This window comes from Arachis stenosperma, chromosome 10 (genome assembly GCF_014773155.1).
Source record: "Arachis stenosperma cultivar V10309 chromosome 10, arast.V10309.gnm1.PFL2, whole genome shotgun sequence".
Classification (NCBI taxonomy): domain Eukaryota; kingdom Viridiplantae; phylum Streptophyta; class Magnoliopsida; order Fabales; family Fabaceae; genus Arachis; species Arachis stenosperma.
Genome location: NC_080386.1, coordinates 94,374,625 through 94,394,742, shown reverse-complemented (window position 1 = coordinate 94,394,742; position 20,118 = coordinate 94,374,625). Strand labels below are relative to the sequence as shown.

The following is a 20,118-nucleotide window of genomic DNA, read 5'->3' as shown; positions in this document are numbered from 1 at the left end:
TGATGTATTGATATAGAGTTGCTGAGGCAGAACAACTGGTGATGGTTTTGTTTATGATTCTGAGTCTGATTCGTGGAAGAATCAGCGAGTTGGAAAACATGTGTAACATGAACTAGATTTAGTATCCCCTTACGACAGATGCCTATTTATGGATTAGTGAGAATCTAGGCTGGATACTTGGTGAAAAGGAGTTTAGGATGTGGTGCACGAAATTGTGATTAATACTTTTCACAGCTCAAGAACAATCCCCGGTAATGGCTCCAAAGACTTGGTGCACAATACCATGGCATAAACACAACTTCGCACAACTAACCAGCAAGTGCACTGGGTCGTCCAAGTAATACCTTACGTGAGTAAGGGTCGATCCCACGGAGATTGTTGGTATGAAGCAAGCTATGGTCACCTTGTAAATCTCAGTCAGGCAGACTCAATTGGGTATAGTGATAAACGAATAAAGCATAAAGATAAAGATAGAGATACTTATGTATATCATTGGTGAGAGCTTCAGACAAGCGTATGAAGATGCCTTCCCTTCCGTCTCTCTGCTTTCCTACAGTCTTCATCCAATCCTTCTTACTCCTTTCCATGGCAAGCTTATGCAAGGGTTTCACCGTTGTCAGTGGCTACCTCCCATCCTCTCATTGGAAATGTTCAACGCACCCTGTCACGGCACGGCTATCCATCTGTCGGTTCTCAATCAGGCCGGAATAGAATCCAGTGATTCTTTTGCGTCTGTCACTAACGCCCCGCCTTCAGGAGTTTGAAGCACGTCACAGTCATTCAATCATTGAATCCTACTCAGAATACCACAGACAAGGTTAGACCTTCCGGATTCTCTTGAATGCCGCCATCAGTTCTTGCCTATACCACGAAGACTCTGATCTCACGGAATGGCTGGCTCGTTTGTCAGGCGAGCACTCGGTTGTCAGTCGATCAACCATGCATCGTGTATCAGGAATCCAAGAGATAAACACTAAGCCTCGTATGCTTGTAGAACAAGAGTGGTTGTCAGTCACTTTGTTCATGATGAGAATGATGATGAGTGTCACGGATCATCACATTCATCAAGTTGAAGAACAAGTGATATCTTGGACAAAGAACAAGCGGAATTGAATAGAAGAACAATAGTAATTGCATTAATACTCGAGGTACAGCAGAGCTCCACACCTTAATCTATGGTGTGTAGAAACTCCACCGTTGAAAATACATAAGAACAGGGTCTAGGCATGGCCGAATGGCCAGCCTCCCAAATGATCTAAGATAGCATAAAACTCAAAGATAGCTACCAAGATATCAAATACAATAGTAAAAGGTCCTACTTATAGAAAACTAGTAGCCTAAGGTGTACAAAGATGAGTAAATGACATAAAAATCCACTTCCGGGCCCACTTGGTGTGTGCTTGGGCTGAGCAATGAAGCATTTTCGTGTAGAGACTCTCCTTGGAGTTAAACGCCAGCTTTTATGCCAGTTTGGGCGTTTAACTCCCATTTGGGTGCCAGTTCCGGCGTTTAACGCTGGAATTTTTTGAGGTGACTTTGAACACCGGTTTGGGCCATCAAATCTTGGGCAAAGTATGGACTATCATATATTGCTGGAAAGCCCAGGATGTCTACTTTCCAACGCCATTGAGAGCGCGCCAATTGGGCTTCTGTAGCTCCAGAAAATCCACTTCGAGCGCAGGGAGGTCAGAATCCAACAGCATCTGCAGTCCTTTTGAGTCTCTGGATCAGATTTTTGCTCAGATCCCTCAATTTCAGCCAGAAAATACCTGAAATCACAGAAAAACACACAAACTCATAGTAAAATCCAGAAAATTGAATTTTAACTAAAAACTAATAATAATATAATAAAAACTAACTAGATCATACTAAAAACATACTAAAAACAATGCCAAAAAGCGTACAATTATCCGCTCATCACAACACCAAACTTAAATTGTTGCTTGTCCCCAAGCACTGAAGATCAAATAGATAAAAAGAAGAGAATATGCAATGAACTCCAAAAACATCTATGAAGATCAGTATTAATTAGATGAGTGGGGCTTTTAGCTTTTTGCCTCTGAATAGTTTTGGCATCTCACTTTATCCTTTGGAACTCAGAATGATTGGCTTCTTTAGGAACTCAGAATCCAGATAGTGTTATTGATTCTCCTAGTTAAGTATGATGATTCTTGAACACAGCTACTTATTGAGTCTTGGCCGTGGCCCAAAGCACTCTGTCTTCCAGTATTACCACCGGATACATTCATGCCACAGACACATAATTGGGTGAACCTTTTCAGATTGTGACTCAGCTTTGCTAAAGTCCCCAATTAGAGGTGTCCAGGGTTCTTAAGCACACTCTTATTGCCTTGGATCACAACTTTATTTCTTTCTTTTTTCTTTCTTTTTCTCTTTTTTTTTTCGGTTTTTTTTTTCGCTTGCCCCTTTCTTTTCTCTTTTTTTTTGTATTCACTGCTTTTTCTTGCTTCAAGAATCATTTTTATGATTTTTCAGATCCTCAGTAACATGTCTCCTTTTTCATCATTCTTTCAAGAGCCAATATTCATGAACCACAAATTCAAAAGACATATGCACTGTTCAAGCATACATTCAGAGAACAAAAGTGTTGCCACCACATCAAAATAATTAAACTGTTATAAAATTTAAAATTCATGCAATTCTTTTCTTTTTCAATTAAGAACATTTGTTTAAGAAAGGTGATGGATTCATAGGACACTCATAACTTTAAGGCATAGACACTAATGATCATAAGACACAAACATAGATAAACATAAGCACTAAAATTCGAAAAACAGAAAATTAAAGAACAAGGAGATTAAAGAACGGGTCCACCTCAGTGATGGCGGCTTGTTCTTCCTCTTGAAGGTCTTATGGAGTGCTTGAGCTCCTCAATGTCTCTTCCTTGTCTTTGTTGCTCCCCTCTCATGATTCTTTGATCTTCTCTAATTTCATGGAGGAGGATGGAATGTTCTTGGTGCTCCACCCTTAGTTGTCCCATGTTGGAACTCAATTCTCCTAGGGAGGTGTTCAGTTGCTCCCAATAGTCTTGTGGAGGAAAGTGCATCCCTTGAGGTATCTCAGGGATCTCATGATGAGAAGGATCTCTTGTTTGCTCCATCCTTTTCTTGGTGATGGGCTTGTCCTCATCAATGGGGATATCTCCTTCTATGTCAACTCCAACTGAATAACAGAGGTGACAAATGAGATGAGGAAAGGCTAGCCTTGCCAAGGTGGAAGACTTGTCCGCCACTTTATAGAGTTCTTGGGCTATAACTTCATGAACTTCCACTTCTTCTCCAATCATGATGCTATGAATCATGATGGCCCGGTCTAGAGTAACTTCGGACCGGTTGCTAGTGGGAATGATTGAGCGTTGGATAAACTCCAACCATCCTCTAGCCATGGGCTTGAGGTCATGCCTTCTCAATTGAACCGCTTGCCTCTTGAATCTCTCTTCCATTGTGCGCCCTCTTCACATATGACTGTGAGGACTTGGTCCAACCTTTGATCAAAGTTGACCCTTCTAGTGTAAGGATGTTCATCTCCTTGCATCATGGGCAAGTTGAATGCTAACCTTACATTTTCCGGACTAAAATCCAAGTATTTCCCCCGAACCATAGTAAGATGATTCTTTGGATCCGGGTTCACACTTTGATCATGGTTCTTGGTGATCCATGCATTGGCATAGAACTCTTGAACCATCAAGATTCCAACTTGTTGAATGGGGTTGGTAAGCACTTCCCAACCTCTTCTTCGGATCTCATGGCGGATCTCCGGATATTCACCCTTTTTGAGTGAAAAGGGGACCTCGGGGATCACCTTCTTCAAGGCCACAACTTCATAGAAGTGGTCTTGATGCACCCTTGAGATGAATTTATCCATCTCCCATGACTCGGAGGTGGAAGCTTTTGCCTTCCCTTTCCTCTTTCTAGAGGTTTCTCCGGCCTTGGATGCCATAAATGGTTATGGAAAAACGAAAAAGCAACGCTTTTACCACACCAAACTTAAAAGGTTTGCTCGTCCTCGAGCAAAAGAAAGAAGAGAGTAGAAGAAGAAATGAGGGAGAAGGAGATGGCTTATGTATTCGGCCAAGGAGGGGGGAAGTGGTGTTTAGGTTGTGTGAAAATGAAGGAGTGAAGAAGGGTATTTATAGGAGAGAGTGGATATGGGGTTCGGCCATTATGGGTGGGTTTGGGAGGGAAAGTGGTTTGAATTTGAAGGGTGAAGTTGGTGGGGTTTTATGAAGGATGGATGTGAGTGGTGAAGAGAAAGATGGGATTTGATAGGTGAAGGGGTTTTGGGGAAGAGGTATTGAGGTGATTGGTGAATGAGGGAAGAAGAGAGAGAGTGGTGGTGGGGTAAGTGGGGATCCTGTGGGGTCCACAGATCCTGTGGTGTCAAGGAAAAGTCATCCCTGCACCAAATGTTGCTCAAAATCACGTTTTGAGCCATTTCTGGAGTTAAACGCCGGGCTGATGCCCATTCCTGGCATTTAACGCCAGGTTCTTGCCCTTTTCTGGCGTTTAACGCCAGTCTGGTGCCCCTTTCTGGCATTAAACGCCCAGAATGGTGCCAGACTGGGCGTTAAACGCCCAACTGCTAACCTCACTGGCGTTTAAATGCCAGTGAATTCTTCCTCCAGGGTGTGCTGTTTTTCTTCCTGTTTTTCATTCTGTTTTTGCTTTTTCAATTGATTTTGTGACTTCTTATGATCATCAACCTACAAAAGACATAAAATAACAAAAGAAAATATATAAAATATAATCATTGGGTTGCCTCCCAACAAGCGCTTCTTTAATGTCAGTAGCTTGACAGAGGGCTCTCATGGAGCCTCACAGATACTCAGAGCAATGTTGGAACCTCCCAACACCAAACTTAGAGTTTGAATGTGGGGGTTCAACACCAAACTTAGAGTTTGGTTGTGGCCTCCCAACACCAAACTTAGAGTTTGACTGTGGGGCTCTGTTTGTCTCTGATTAGAGAGAAGCTCTTCATGCTTCTTCTCCATGGTGACAGAGGGATATCCTTGAGCCTTAAACACATAGGATTTTTCATTCACTTGAATGGTTAGTTCACCTCCATCAACATCAATCACAGCCTTTGCTGTGGCTAGGAAGGGTCTGCCAAGGATGATGGATTCATCCATGCATTTCCCAGTTTCTAGGACTATGAAATCAGTAGGGATGTAATGGTCTTCAACTTTTACCAGAACATTCTCTACAAGTCCATGAGCTTGTTTTCTTGAGTTGTCTGCCATCTCTAGTGAGATTTTTGCAGCTTGTACCTCAAAGATCCTTAGCTTCTCCATTACAGAGAGAGGCATGAGGTTTACACTTGACCCTAAGTCACACAGAGCCTTCTTGAAGGTCATGGTGCCTATGGTACAAGGTATGGAAAACTTCCCAGGATCTTGTCTCTTTTGAGGTAATTTCTGCCTAGACAAGTCATCCAGTTCTTTGGTGAGCAAAGGAGGTTTATCCTCCCAAGTCTCATTTCCAAATAACTTGTCATTTAGCTTCATGATTGCTCCAAGGTATTTAGCAACTTGCTCTTCAGTGACATACTCATCCTCTTCAGAGGAAGAATACTCATCAGAGCTCATGAATGGCAGAAGTAAGTCCAATGGAATCTCTATGGTCTCATTTTGAGCCTCAGAGTCCCATGGTTCCTCATTGGGGAACTCAGTGGAGGTCAGTGCACGCCCATTGAGGTCTTCCTCAGTGGCGTCCACTTCATCTCCTTCCTCTCCAAATTCGGCCATGGTTATGGCTTTGCACTCTCCTTTTGGATTTTCTTCTGTATTACTTGGGAGAGTACTAGGAGGGAGTTCAGTAACTTTCTTGCTCAGCTGTCCCACTTGTGCTTCCAAATTCCTAATGGAAGACCTTGTTTCAGTCATGAAACTTTGAGTGGTTTTGATTAGATCAGAGACCATGGTTGCTAAGTCAGAAGTGTTCTGCTTAGAACTCTCTGTCTGTTGCTGAGAAGATGATGGAAAAGGCTTGCCATTGCTAAACCTGTTTCTTCCACCATTATTGTTATTGAAACCTTGTTGAGGTTTCTCTTGATTCTTCCATGAGAAATTTGGGTGATTTCTCCATGAAGAATTATAGGTGTTTCCATAGGGTTCTCCTAGGTAATTCACCTCTTCCATTGAAGGGTTCTCAGGATCATAAGCTTCTTCCTCAGATAAAGCATCCTTAGTACTGCTTGGTGCATTTTGCATTCCAGACAGACTTTGAGAAATCAAATTGACTTGTTGAGTCAATATCTTATTCTGAGCCAAAATGGCATTCAGAGCATCAATCTCAAGAACTCCTTTCTTCTGACTTGTCCCATTGTTCACAGGATTTCTTTCAGAAGTGTACATGAATTGGTTATTTGCAACCATTTCAATTAGTTCCTGAGCTTCTGTAGGCGTCTTCTTCAGATGAAGAGATCCTCCAGCAGAGCTATCCAAAGACATCTTGGATGGTTCAGAGAGACCATCATAGAAAATACATATGATGCTCCATTCAGAAAGCATGTCTGAGGGACATTTTCTGATTAATTGTTTGTATCTTTCCCAAGCTTCATAGAGGGATTCACCATCCTTCTGTCTGAAGGTTTGGACTTCCACTCTAAGCTTACTCCATTTCTGAGGTGGAAAGAACTTTGCCAAGAAGGCATTGACTAGCTTTTCCCAAGAGTCCAGGCTTTCTTTAGGTTGAGAGTCCAACCATATTCTAGCTCTGTCTCTTACAGCAAAAGGGAATAGCATCAGTTTGTAGACCTCAGGGTCAACCCCATTAGTCTTGACTGTGTCACAGATTTGCAAGAACTCAGCTAAAAACTGATGAGGATCTTCCATTGGAAGTCCATGGAACTTGCAATTCTGTTGCATTAGAGAAACTAATTGAGGCTTAAGCTCAAAGTTGTTTGCTCCAATGGCAGGGATAGAGATGCTTCTCCCATAGAAGTTGGGAGTAGGTGCAGTAAAGTCACCCAGCACCTTCCTTGCATTGTTGGCATTGTTGTTGTTTTTGGCTGCCATGTCTTCTTCTTCTTTGAAGATTCGGTCAGGTCCTCTACAGAGAATTGTGCCTTAGCTTCTCTTAGCTTTCGCTTCAAGGTCCTTTCAGGTTCAGGGTCAGCTTCAACAAGAATGCCTTTGTCTTTGTTCCTGCTCATATGAAGGAGAAGAGAACAAGAAAATATGGAATCCTCTATGTCACAGTATAGAGATTCCTTGAGGTGTCGGAGGAAAAGAAAAATAGAAGAAGGAGGTAGAAGAATTCGAACTTGATTAGATAGAGTTCGAATTTGTGCATTAAGAAGGATTAGTACTCCAAATAGAAGGATGTGGGAAGAGGAAGAGAATTTTCGAAAATTAATTAAGAAGATGTCAAAAGCATTTTGAAAAATTGATTGATAATTTTCGAAAATTCAAAGTGAAAAGAAATCAAGTGATTTTGAAAAAGATTTTGAAATTAGAAATTAAGAAGATTTGATTGAAAACTATTTTGAAAAAGATGTGGTTAAGAAGATATGATTGGTTTTCTTTTTTTTAAAAAGATGTGATTGAGAAGATATGATTTGAAAACAATTTTAAAAAGATTTGATTTTAAAAATTAATGACTTGCCTAACAAGAAAAGATATGATTCAAACATTAAACCTTTCTCAACAGAAAAGGTAACAAACTTGAGATGTTCAATCAAATCATTAATTGTTAGTAAGTATCTTTGAAAAAGGAAAGAAATTGATTTTGAAAACATTTGATTGAAAAGATATGATTTGAAAAAGATTTGATTTTGAAAAACTTTGAAAACTTGAAAAAAAATTGATTTTGAAAACAAAATCTTTCCCCTTGTGCCATCCTGGCGTTAAACGCCCAGAATGGTATCCATTCTGGGCGTTTAACGCCCAAAATGCATCCTTTTTGGGCGTTAAACGCCCAACCAGGTACCCTGGCTGGCGTTTAAACGCCAGTCTGTCTTCTTCACTGGGCATTTTCGAATGCTCAGCTTTTTCTGTATAATTCCTCTACAGTATGTTCTGAATCTTCAATTCTTTGTATTATTGACTTGAAAAGACACAAATTACAAATATTTTTGGATTTTTAATAATCAAAATGCAACAAGAATCAAATAACAATGCATGCAGGACACCAAACTTAGCAGTTTGTATACTACTGACACTATATGAGACACATAAACATTCAAGCCAAAAGAATTCAAAGATCAGAGTAAGAAATCATCAGAATTACTTGAAGATCCTTAAGACACATGAATGAATGCATGCAATTGACACCAAACTTAAGATGAGACACTAGACTAAGCAAGAAACATCAATATTTTTTGGTTTTTATGATTTATGAATTTTTTTTTGTGATTTTCGAAAATTAAGTGAAAAAAGATATCAAAATCTTAATGAATTCCAGGAATCAGTGCAATGCTAGTCTAAGACTCCGGTCCAGGAATTAGACATGGCTTCACAGCCGCCAAGCTTTCAAAGAAAGCTTCGGTCCAAAACACTAGACATGGCCAAAGGCCAGCCAAGTCTTAGATCACTGCTCCAAAAGCAAGATTGATAAAAATCAACAAGCTTTGTGATGATAAGTTGAAACCTCGGTCCAATGAGATTAGACATGGCCTCTCAGCCAGCCAGATTTCAACAAATCATCATGAAACTCTAGAATTCATCTTCAAGAATTTCGAAAAAAATAAATACCTAATCTAAGCAACAAGATGAACCGTCAGTTGTCCATACACGAACAATCCCCGGCAACGGCGCCAAAAACTTGGTGCACGAAATTGTGATCAATACTTTTCACAGCTCAAGAACAATCCCCGGTAATGGCTCCAAAGACTTGGTGCACAATACCATGGCATAAACACAACTTCGCACAACTAACCAGCAAGTGCACTGGGTCGTCCAAGTAATACCTTACGTGAGTAAGGGTCGATCCCACGGAGATTGTTGGTATGAAGCAAGCTATGGTCACCTTGTAAATCTCAGTCAGGCAGACTCAATTGGGTATAGTGATAAACGAATAAAGCATAAAGATAAAGATAGAGATACTTATGTATATCATTGGTGAGAGCTTCAGACAAGCGTATGAAGATGCCTTCCCTTCCGTCTCTCTGCTTTCCTACAGTCTTCATCCAATCCTTCTTACTCCTTTCCATGGCAAGCTTATGCAAGGGTTTCACCGTTGTCAGTGGCTACCTCCCATCCTCTCATTGGAAATGTTCAACGCACCCTGTCACAGCACGGCTATCCATCTGTCGGTTCTCAATCAGGCCGGAATAGAATCCAGTGATTCTTTTGCGTCTGTCACTAACGCCCCGCCTTCAGGAGTTTGAAGCACGTCACAGTCATTCAATCATTGAATCCTACTCAGAATACCACAGACAAGGTTAGACCTTCCGGATTCTCTTGAATGCCGCCATCAGTTCTTGCCTATACCACGAAGACTCTGATCTCACGGAATGGCTGGCTCGTTTGTCAGGCGAGCACTCGGTTGTCAGTCGATCAACCATGCATCGTGTATCAGGAATCCAAGAGATAACACTAGAGCCTCGTATGCTTGTAGAACAAGAGTGGTTGTCAGTCACTTTGTTCATGAGTGAGAATGATGATGAGTGTCACGGATCATCACATTCATCAAGTTGAAGAACAAGTGATATCTTGGACAAAGAACAAGCGGAATTAAATAGAAGAACAATAGTAATTGCATTAATACTCGAGGTACAGCAGAGCTCCACACCTTAATCTATGGTGTGTAGAAACTCCACCGTTGAAAATACATAAGAACAAGGTCTAGGCATGGCCGTGAGGCCAGCCTCCCAAATGATCTAAGAACTAGATGTCCCAAGATGAAAAATACAATAGTAAAAGGTCCTATATATAGAAAACTAGTAGCCTAAGGTGTACAAAGATGAGTAAATGACATAAAAATCCACTTCCGGGCCCACTTGGTGTGTGCTTGGGCTGAGCAATGAAGCATTTTCGTGTAGAGACTCTCCTTGGAGTTAAACGCCAGCTTTTATGCCAGTTTGGGCGTTTAACTCCCATTTGGGTGCCAGTTCCAGCGTTTAACGCTGGAATTTCTTGAGGTGACTTTGAACGCCGGTTTGGGCCATCAAATCTTGGGCAAAGTATGAACTATCATATATTGCTGGAAAGCCCAGGATGTCTACTTTCCAACGCCGTTGAGAGCGCGCCAATTGGGCTTCTGTAGCTCCAGAAAATCCACTTCGAGTGCAGGGAGGTCAGAATCCAACAGCATCTGCAGTCCTTTTGAGTCTCTGGATCAGATTTTTGCTCAGATCCCTCAATTTCAGCCAGAAAATACCTGAAATCACAGAAAAACACACAAACTCATAGTAAAGTCCAGAAAAGTGAATTTTAACTAAAAACTAATAATAATATAATAAAAACTAACTAGATCATACTAAAAACATACTAAAAACAATGCCAAAAAGCGTACAAATTATCCGCTCATCACAACACCAAACTTAAATTGTTGCTTGTCCCCAAGTGATGAGCGGATAATTTATACGCTTTTTGGCATTGTTTTTAGTATCTTTTAGTTAGTTTTTATTATATTTTTATTAGTTTTTAATTAAAATTCACTTTTCTGGACTTTACTATGAGTTTGTGTGTTTTTCTGTGATTTCAGGTATTTTCTGGCTGAAATTGAGGGATCTGAGCAAAAATCTGATCCAGAGACTCAAAAGGACTGCAGATGCTGTTGGATTCTGACCTCCCTGCACTCGAAGTGGATTTTCTGGAGCTACAGAAGCCCAATTGGCGCGCTCTCAACGGCGTTGGAAAGTAGACATCCTGGGCTTTCCAGCAATATATGATAGTCCATACTTTGCCCAAGATTTGATGGCCCAAACCGGCGTTCAAAGTCACCTTAAGAAATTCCAGCGTTAAACGCCGGAACTGGCACCTAAATGGGAGTTAAACGCCCAAACTGGCATAAAAGCTGGCGTTTAACTCCAAGAAGAGTCTCTACACGAAAATGCTTCATTGCTCAGCCCAAGCACACACCAAGTGGGCCCGGAAGTGGATTTTTATGTCATTTACTCATCTTTGTACACCTTAGGCTACTAGTTTTCTATATATAGGACCTTTTACTATTGTATTTTTCATCTTGGGACATCTAGTTCTTAGATCATTTGGGAGGCTGGCCTCACGGCCATGCCTAGACCTTGTTCTTATGTATTTTCAACGGTGGAGTTTCTACACACCATAGATTAAGGTGTGGAGCTCTGCTGTACCTCGAGTATTAATGCAATTACTATTGTTCTTCTATTTAATTCCGCTTGTTCTTTGTCCAAGATATCACTTGTTCTTCAACTTGATGAAGGTGATGATTGACACTCATCATCATTCTCACTCATGAACAAGGTGACTGACAACCATTCTTGTTCTACAAGCATATGAGGCTTAGTGAAATCTCTCTGGATTCTTTAATCGGAATCTTCGTGGTATAGGCAAGAACTGATGGCGGCATTCAAGAGAATCCGGAAGGTCTAACCTTGTCTGTGGTATTCTGAGTAGGATTCAATGATTGAATGACTGTGACGTGCTTCAAACCTGTAACCTACTGGGCGTTAGTGACAGACGCAAAAGAGGGATTCTATTCCGGTAGGGGAGGGAACCACACCGGTGATTGGCAGTACTGTGACAGAGTGCGTGCATTAGCTTTCACTGCGAGGATGGGAGGTAGCCATTGACAACGGTGAAACCCTACACAAGCTTGCCATGGAAAGGAGTAAGAAGGATTGGATGAAGACAGTAGGAAAGCAGAGAGACGGAAGGGAAGGCATCTTCATATGCTTGTCTGAAGCTCCTACACCAATGATATACATAAGTATCTCTATCTTTATCTTTTTTCGTTCATCACTATACCCATTTGAGTCTGCCTGACTGAGATTTACAAGGTGACCATAGCTTGCTTCATACCACCAATCTCCGTGGGATCGACCCTTACTCGCGTAAGGTTTATTACTTGGACGAACCAGTGCACTTGCTGGTTAGTTGTGCGAAGTTGTGTTTATGCCATGGTATTGAGCACCAAGTCTTTGGAGCCATTACCGGGGATTGTTTATGTTTTGAAAAGTATTGATCACAATTTCGTGCACCACCAAGCAACTGAAGATCAAATAGGATAAAAAGAAGAGAATATGCAATGAACTCCAAAAACATCTATGAAGATCCGTATTAATTAGATGAGTGGGGCTTTTAGCTTTTTGCCTCTGAATAGTTTTGGCATCTCACTTTATCCTTTGGAACTCAGAATGATTGACTTCTTTAGGAACTCAGAATCCAGATAGTGTTATTGATTCTCCTAGTTAAGTATGATGATTCTTGAACACAGCTACTTATTGAGTCTTGGCCGTGGCCCAAAGCACTCTGTCTTCCAGTATTACCACCGGATACATTCATGCCACAGACACATAATTGGGTGAACCTTTTCAGATTGTGACTCAGCTTTGCTAAAGTCCCCAATTAGAGGTGTCCAGGGTTCTTAAGCACACTCTTATTGCCTTGGATCACAACTTTATTTCTTTCTTTTTTCTTTCTTTTTCTCTTTTTTTTTCGGTTTTTTTTTTCGCTTGCCCCTTTCTTTTCTCTTTTTTTTTTTTGTATTCACTGCTTTTTCTTGCTTCAAGAATCATTTTTATGATTTTTCAGATCCTCAGTAACATGTCTCCTTTTTCATCATTCTTTCAAGAGCCAATATTCATGAACCACAAATTCAAAAGACATATGCACTGTTCAAGCATACATTCAGAGAACAAAAGTGTTGCCACCACATCAAAATAATTAAACTGTTATAAAATTTAAAATTCATGCAATTCTTTTCTTTTTCAATTAAGAACATTTGTTTAAGAAAGGTGATGGATTCATAGGACACTCATAACTTTAAGGCATAGACACTAATGATCATAAGACACAAACATAGATAAACATAAGCACTAAAATTCGAAAAACAGAAAATTAAAGAACAAGGAGATTAAAGAACGGGTCCACCTCAGTGATGGCGGCTTGTTCTTCCTCTTGAAGGTCTTATGGAGTGCTTGAGCTCCTCAATGTCTCTTCCTTGTCTTTGTTGCTCCTCTCTCATGATTCTTTGATCTTCTCTAATTTCATGGAGGAGGATGGAATGTTCTTGGTGCTCCACCCTTAGTTGTCCCATGTTGGAACTCAATTCTCCTAGGGAGGTGTTCAGTTGCTCCCAATAGTCTTGTGGAGGAAAGTGCATCCCTTGAGGTATCTCAGGGATCTCATGATGAGAAGGATCTCTTGTTTGCTCCATCCTTTTCTTGGTGATGGGCTTGTCCTCATCAATGGGGATATCTCCTTCTATGTCAACTCCAACTGAATAACAGAGGTGACAAATGAGATGAGGAAAGGCTAGCCTTGCCAAGGTGGAAGACTTGTCCGCCACTTTATAGAGTTCTTGGGCTATAACCTCATGAACTTCCACTTCTTCTCCAATCATGATGCTATGAATCATGATGGCCCGGTCTAGAGTAACTTCGGACCGGTTGCTAGTGGGAATGATTGAGCGTTGGATAAACTCCAACCATCCTCTAGCCATGGGCTTGAGGTCATGCCTTCTCAATTGAACCGGCTTGCCTCTTGAATCTCTCTTCCATTGTGCGCCCTCTTCACATATGACTGTGAGGACTTGGTCCAACCTTTGATCAAAGTTGACCCTTCTAGTGTAAGGATGTTCATCTCCTTGCATCATGGGCAAGTTGAATGCTAACCTTACATTTTCCGGACTAAAATCCAAGTATTTCCCCCGAACCATAGTAAGATGATTCTTTGGATCCGGGTTCACACTTTGATCATGGTTCTTGGTGATCCATGCATTGGCATAGAACTCTTGAACCATCAAGATTCCAACTTGTTGAATGGGGTTGGTAAGCACTTCCCAACCTCTTCTTCGGATCTCATGGCGGATCTCCGGATATTCACCCTTTTTGAGTGAAAAGGGGACCACAGGGATCACCTTCTTCAAGGCCACAACTTCATAGAAGTGGTCTTGATGCACCCTTGAGATGAATCTATCCATCTCCCATGACTCAGAGGTGAAAGCTTTTGCCTTCCCTTTCCTCTTTCTAGAGGTTTCTCCGGCCTTGGATGCCATAAATGGTTATGGAAAAACGAAAAAGCAACGCTTTTACCACACCAAACTTAAAAGGTTTGCTCGTCCTCGAGCAAAAGAAGAAAGAAGAGAGTAGAAGAAGAAGAAATGAGGGAGAAGGAGATGGCTTATGTATTCAGCCAAGGAGGGGGGAAGTGGTGTTTAGGTTGTGTGAAAATGAAGGAGTGAAGAAGGGTATTTATAGGAGAGAGTGGATATGGGGTTCGGCCATTATGGGTGGGTTTGGGAGGGAAAGTGGTTTGAATTTGAAGGGTGAAGTTGGTGGGGTTTTATGAAGGATGGATGTGAGTGGTGAAGAGAAAGATGGGATTTGATAGGTGAAGGGGTTTTGGGGAAGAGGTATTGAGGTGATTGGTGAATGGGGGAAGAAGAGAGAGAGTGGTGGTGGGGTAAGTGGGGATCCTGTGGGATCCACAGATCCTGTGGTGTCAAGGAAAAGTCATCCCTGCACCAAATGTTGCTCAAAATCACGTTTTGAGCCATTTCTGGAGTTAAACGCCGGGCTGATGCCCATTCCTGGCGTTTAACGCCAGGTTCTTGCCCTTTTCTGGCGTTTAACGCCAGTCTGGTGCCCCTTTCTGGCGTTAAACGCCCAGAATGGTGCCAGACTGGGCGTTAAACGCCCAACTGCTAACCTGATGCAAATGCATATTTGCATTATTAGTTAGTTAGTTTAGTTAGTTTTAGCTTAATTTCACTCATTTTCTCTAAATAAACAAGTCCTTTTATGAGTTTTGTTCCCATGCATGAGAGTACTTAGGAATGTGTTGATTCTAGCCAAATTCATGCACATGATTTAAGGAATGCACATATGAATGAGTATGAATGAATCTCATGAAATTTATTGCATGAATTGGTAAGACTTTGAAGCTATTTCCCTTGTTGATGATAGGTGATGAAACAAGGATGCATGAAAGCAAGAATGATGCAAGCTGGGCAAGAAGTTGGCGTTGCCAACTTGGAGGATAAGGGGCGTTGTTCTTGGCAACGCCAGGCAGCCTCGGAAGCAAAGTTGGCGTTGCCAACTCTAGAACCAAGTTGCCAACGCCACACACAAGCCACAAGCAAGCAAGCTTGACCCTGGAGGCAACCAAGGAGCAAAGTTGGCGTTGCCAACTTGAGATCCACGTTGCCAGCGCCACAACACAAGGCAAGCTTGGCCCTGGAAGAAGCAAAGTTGGCGTTGCCAACTTGAGGAGGGCGTTGCCAACGCCACACACAAGCAAATTTTGGCACCAAGTCTTGGCGCACCAACCAGGTTGCCAACGCCCAATGGCGCACCAACCAGGTTGCCAAACGCCCAATGGCGCACCAACCGCGTTGCAAACGCCCATCAGCCCACCATCCGCGTTGCCAACGCCAATCAAAGGCACCATCCGCGTTGCCAACGCCAATCAAGGCATCATCCAAGTTGCTAACGCCAGGGAGAGGCACCATTCAAGTTGCCAACGCCAGGGAGATGTACCATGCACGTTGCCAACGCCCAATGGCCTTGCCATGCACGTTGCCAACGCCAGGAAGCAAGCATGGAGCCTTGAGAAGGGCTCGAGCACGTTGCCAACGTGCTAAAGAGAAGGAGTTATTCACAACAACGCCAGGAAATTATGGTGCACGTTGCTAACTTGAAATGTATGGGCGTTATTCACAACAACTCCAACAAGGCAGCCTGACCATGTCCTCTTCAATGGAAGATATCTTGAGCTACAGAGATCCAAATTGAGTGCTTCCAGTTGCATTGGAAAGCTGACATTCAGAGCTTTCCACCCATATAATAGTCTATGATGGAGCACAAAATTGAAGCCAAACCAGAGTCATCTTTAGGCCCTAAAACAAGAACATGAAGTGAAATTCAAGAAAGCTAGAGATTGGCCTTGGGGTGTGGGTCGAGCACGTTGCCAACGTGCCACAAGGGGGGCGTGTTTTGCAACAACGCCAGCCCCAAGTCCTTGCCTTGGGAGAGTGATGCACGGGCACGTTGCCAACTTGGGGTTGAGGGTGCGTTATTCACAACAACTTGGCAACAACTTGGCAGCTTGACCTTACCTTCTTTGAGGAACCATAACTTGAGCTAGGAAAGTCCAATTGAGGTGATTCCAGTGGCATTAGAAAATAGACATCAAGAGCTTTTCAATGATGTATAATAGTCCAGATTGAAGCTGAAGGTTGACACTCAAATTCTGGGCTACATTTAGCATGAAAGTAAGGCCAAGAAGAGGAAAAGCAAGTTGTTGGCAACAACTTGGGCTAGCAACGCCCAAGTCTCATACTTCATGCCCAGGAAATTGTCCTGCACGTTGCCAACGTGCATTTGGCCTGGAGTTAGTGCCAATAACACCAAGCCAATGGGCCAGAATCATGATGAATGAACCCTTCCTTTCCAAGCCTAGCAACACCTCCAATTGAGCCAAGAATTCAACAATGAGAAAGCCCACATTGCTAACCCAAATTGAAGATCTCTGAAGAGTTTTAGGAGTAGTATAAATAGAAGAGATTAATGTACTTGTAGGGGACTTTTTACACTTTTACTTTACTTTTTGACACTTAGACATTTTTACACTTTTTAGCACTTGTATTGGAAACTTTTTTGGTACTTCCGAGAGGAGACCCAGAGAGCCAATTTTGGTTCATCTTGGAGCTTCTCTTCTTCATTTTCTTAATCTTTAAGCATTTCATTTTCTTCTTCTTCTTCCTTTATACTTAGTTTAATTTTGATTTATGGCAATTGTTGTTGAAATTGGAGCAATGACTCACTAAACCCCACTTTCATTAGGGGGAGGAGCTCTGTTGGTTGGAATGAATTGGTGAACCCATCTTCTCCTCCTCAATTCTAGTGGTTGATCTAAAGAGGAAACTCTTGCTCTTCAAAGATTCAACCACCATCGAGAGAGGGGTTAATCTATATGAATTATGTGGTGAGATTGAGGAATGAGCCACATAATTCAGTTTAGAGTTCATCCTTTCATGATTTCCTTAATCAATATACCTTGGTTAGTATGTGAGATGTAACTCTCCTTGGTTGAGATTATGGGAATTGTGTGGCTGGATTAAAATTGAGCTTCATCTCTTCTCATGAACAATTAGATCACGAGAGTGGCAATTGGTTATGTTGAGAGAGATTGACTCACCAAGAGATTGGGATTCAATCACCCATTTGCCATGGAACTATACCCATGATTGAGGAAGATTTGACTAACATCAATTCATGAAAACTAACATCTCTGATCCCTAATGATCTTCTTTATCATTAATTCTCATTTCTCTTGCTCTAGTTATTTGATTACCCATTTCCCAATCCCCTTCTACACTCTTGCAATTTAATATTCTTGTCATTTACATTCTGTTTCTTTATTTCTTGCTATTTACTCTTATGCTCCTTAGAATTCAGCACTTTATTTTACTGCAATTTACTTTTGATGTCATTTAAGTTTCTTGCAATTTAAGTTTCCGTTATTTACCATTCATTATATTTCTATTGTCTTGTTCTTAAATTCCTTGCAATTTAAATTCCTGCACTTATGTTCAAAAGTTACATTAATCACAAAATCAAAATCTTATTCGCTTAACTAAATCTACCATTTAACTAAAGTTGCTTAATCTACCAATCTCCGTGGGATCGACCTCACTCTAAGTGAGTTTTACTACTTGATACGACCCGGTATACTTGCCGGTCATACGTGAAATCTAATTTTTACGTATCATAACCTCACTGGCGTTTAAACGCCAGTGAATTCTTCCTCCAGGGTGTGCTGTTTTTCTTCCTGTTTTTCATTCTGTTTTTGCTTTTTCAATTGATTTTGTGACTTCTTATGATCATCAACCTACAAAAGACATAAAATAACAAAAGAAAATATATAAAATATAATCATTGGGTTGCCTCCCAACAAGCGCTTCTTTAATGTCAGTAGCTTGACAGAGGGCTCTCATGGAGCCTCACAGATACTCAGAGCAATGTTGGAACCTCCCAACACCAAACTTAGAGTTTGAATGTGGGGGTTCAACACCAAACTTAGAGTTTGGTTGTGGCCTCCCAACACCAAACTTAGAGTTTGACTGTGGGGGCTCTGTTTGTCTCTGATTAGAGAGAAGCTCTTCATGCTTCTTCTCCATGGTGACAGAGGGATATCCTTGAGCCTTAAACACATAGGATTTTTCATTCACTTGAATGGTTAGTTCACCTCCATCAACATCAATCACAGCCTTTGCTGTGGCTAGGAAGGGTCTGCCAAGGATGATGGATTCATCCATGCATTTCCCAGTTTCTAGGACAATGAAATCAGTAGGGATGTAATGGTCTTCAACTTTTACCAGAACATTCTCTACAAGTCCATGAGCTTGTTTTCTTGAGTTGTCTGCCATCTCTAGTGAGATTCTTGCAGCTTGTACCTCAAAGATCCTTAGCTTCTCCATTACAGAGAGAGGCATGAGGTTTACACTTGACCCTAAGTCACACAGAGCCTTCTTGAAGGTCATGGTGCCTATGGTACAAGGTATGGAAAACTTCCCAGGATCTTGTCTCTTTTGAGGTAATTTCTGCCTAGACAAGTCATCCAGTTCTTTGGTGAGCAAAGGAGGTTTATCTTCCCAAGTCTCATTTCCAAATAACTTGTCATTTAGCTTCATGATTGCTCCAAGGTATTTAGCAACTTGCTCTTCAGTGACATACTCATCCTCTTCAGAGGAAGAATACTCATCAGAGCTCATGAATGGCAGAAGTAAGTCCAATGGAATCTCTATGGTCTCATTTTGAGCCTCAGAGTCCCATGGTTCCTCATTGGGGAACTCAGTGGAGGTCAGTGCACGCCCATTGAGGTCTTCCTCAGTGGCGTCCACTTCATCTACTTCCTCTCCAAATTCGGCCATGGTTATGGCTTTGCACTCTCCTTTTGGATTTTCTTCTGTATTACTTGGGAGAGTACTAGGAGGGAGTTCAGTAACTTTCTTGCTCAGCTGTCCCACTTGTGCTTCCAAATTCCTAATGGAAGACCTTGTTTCAGTCATGAAACTTTGAGTGGTTTTGATTAGATCAGAGACCATGGTTGCTAAGTCAGAAGTGTTCTGCTTAGAACTCTCTGTCTGTTGCTGAGAAGATGATGGAAAAGGCTTGCCATTGCTAAACCTGTTTCTTCCACCATTATTGTTATTGAAACCTTGTTGAGGTTTCTCTTGATTCTTCCATGAGAAATTTGGGTGATTTCTCCATGAAGAATTATAGGTGTTTCCATAGGGTTCTCCTAGGTAATTCACCTCTTCCATTGAAGGGTTCTCAGGATCATAAGCTTCTTCCTCAGATGAAGCATCCTTAGTACTGCTTGGTGCATTTTGCATTCCAGACAGACTTTGAGAAATCAAATTGACTTGTTGAGACAATATCTTATTCTGAACCAAAATGGCATTCAGAGCATCAATCTCAAGAACTCCTTTCTTCTGACTTGTCCCATTGTTCACAGGATTTCTTTCAGAAGTGTACATGAATTGGTTATTTGCAACCATTTCAATTAGTTCCTGAGCTTCTGTAGGTGATGAGCGGATAATTTATACACTTTTTGGCATTGTTTTTAGTATGTTTTTAGTAGTTTTAGTTGAGTTCTTAGTATATTTTTATTAGTTTTTAGTTAAAATTCACTTTTCTGGACTTTACTATGAGTTTGTGTGTTTTTCTGTGATTTCAGGTATTTTCTGGCTGAAATTGAGGGACCTGAGCAAAAATCTGATTCAGAGACTGAAAAGGACTGCAGATGCTGTTGGATTCTGACCTCCCTGCACTCGAAGTGGATTTTCTGGAGCTACAGAAGCCCAATTGGCGCGCTCTCAACGGCGTTGGAAAGTAGACATCCTGGGCTTTCCAGCAATTCATGATAGTCCATACTTTGCCCAAGATTTGATGGCCCAAACCGGCGTTCAAAGTCACCTACAGAAATTCCAGCGTTAAACGCCGGAACTG

The 20,118-nt window shown here is 41.5% G+C and overlaps 1 non-coding gene across 1 annotated transcript; it reads left to right on the top strand.

The window, feature by feature from the left end:
* Positions 1-6,523: 6,523 nt before the first annotated feature.
* On the top strand, positions 6,524-6,631 carry LOC130959647 (small nucleolar RNA R71). The gene has a single exon (XR_009078717.1). It is a non-coding gene; the product is annotated as a small nucleolar RNA R71 (small nucleolar RNA).
* Positions 6,632-20,118: the final 13,487 nt, after the last annotated feature.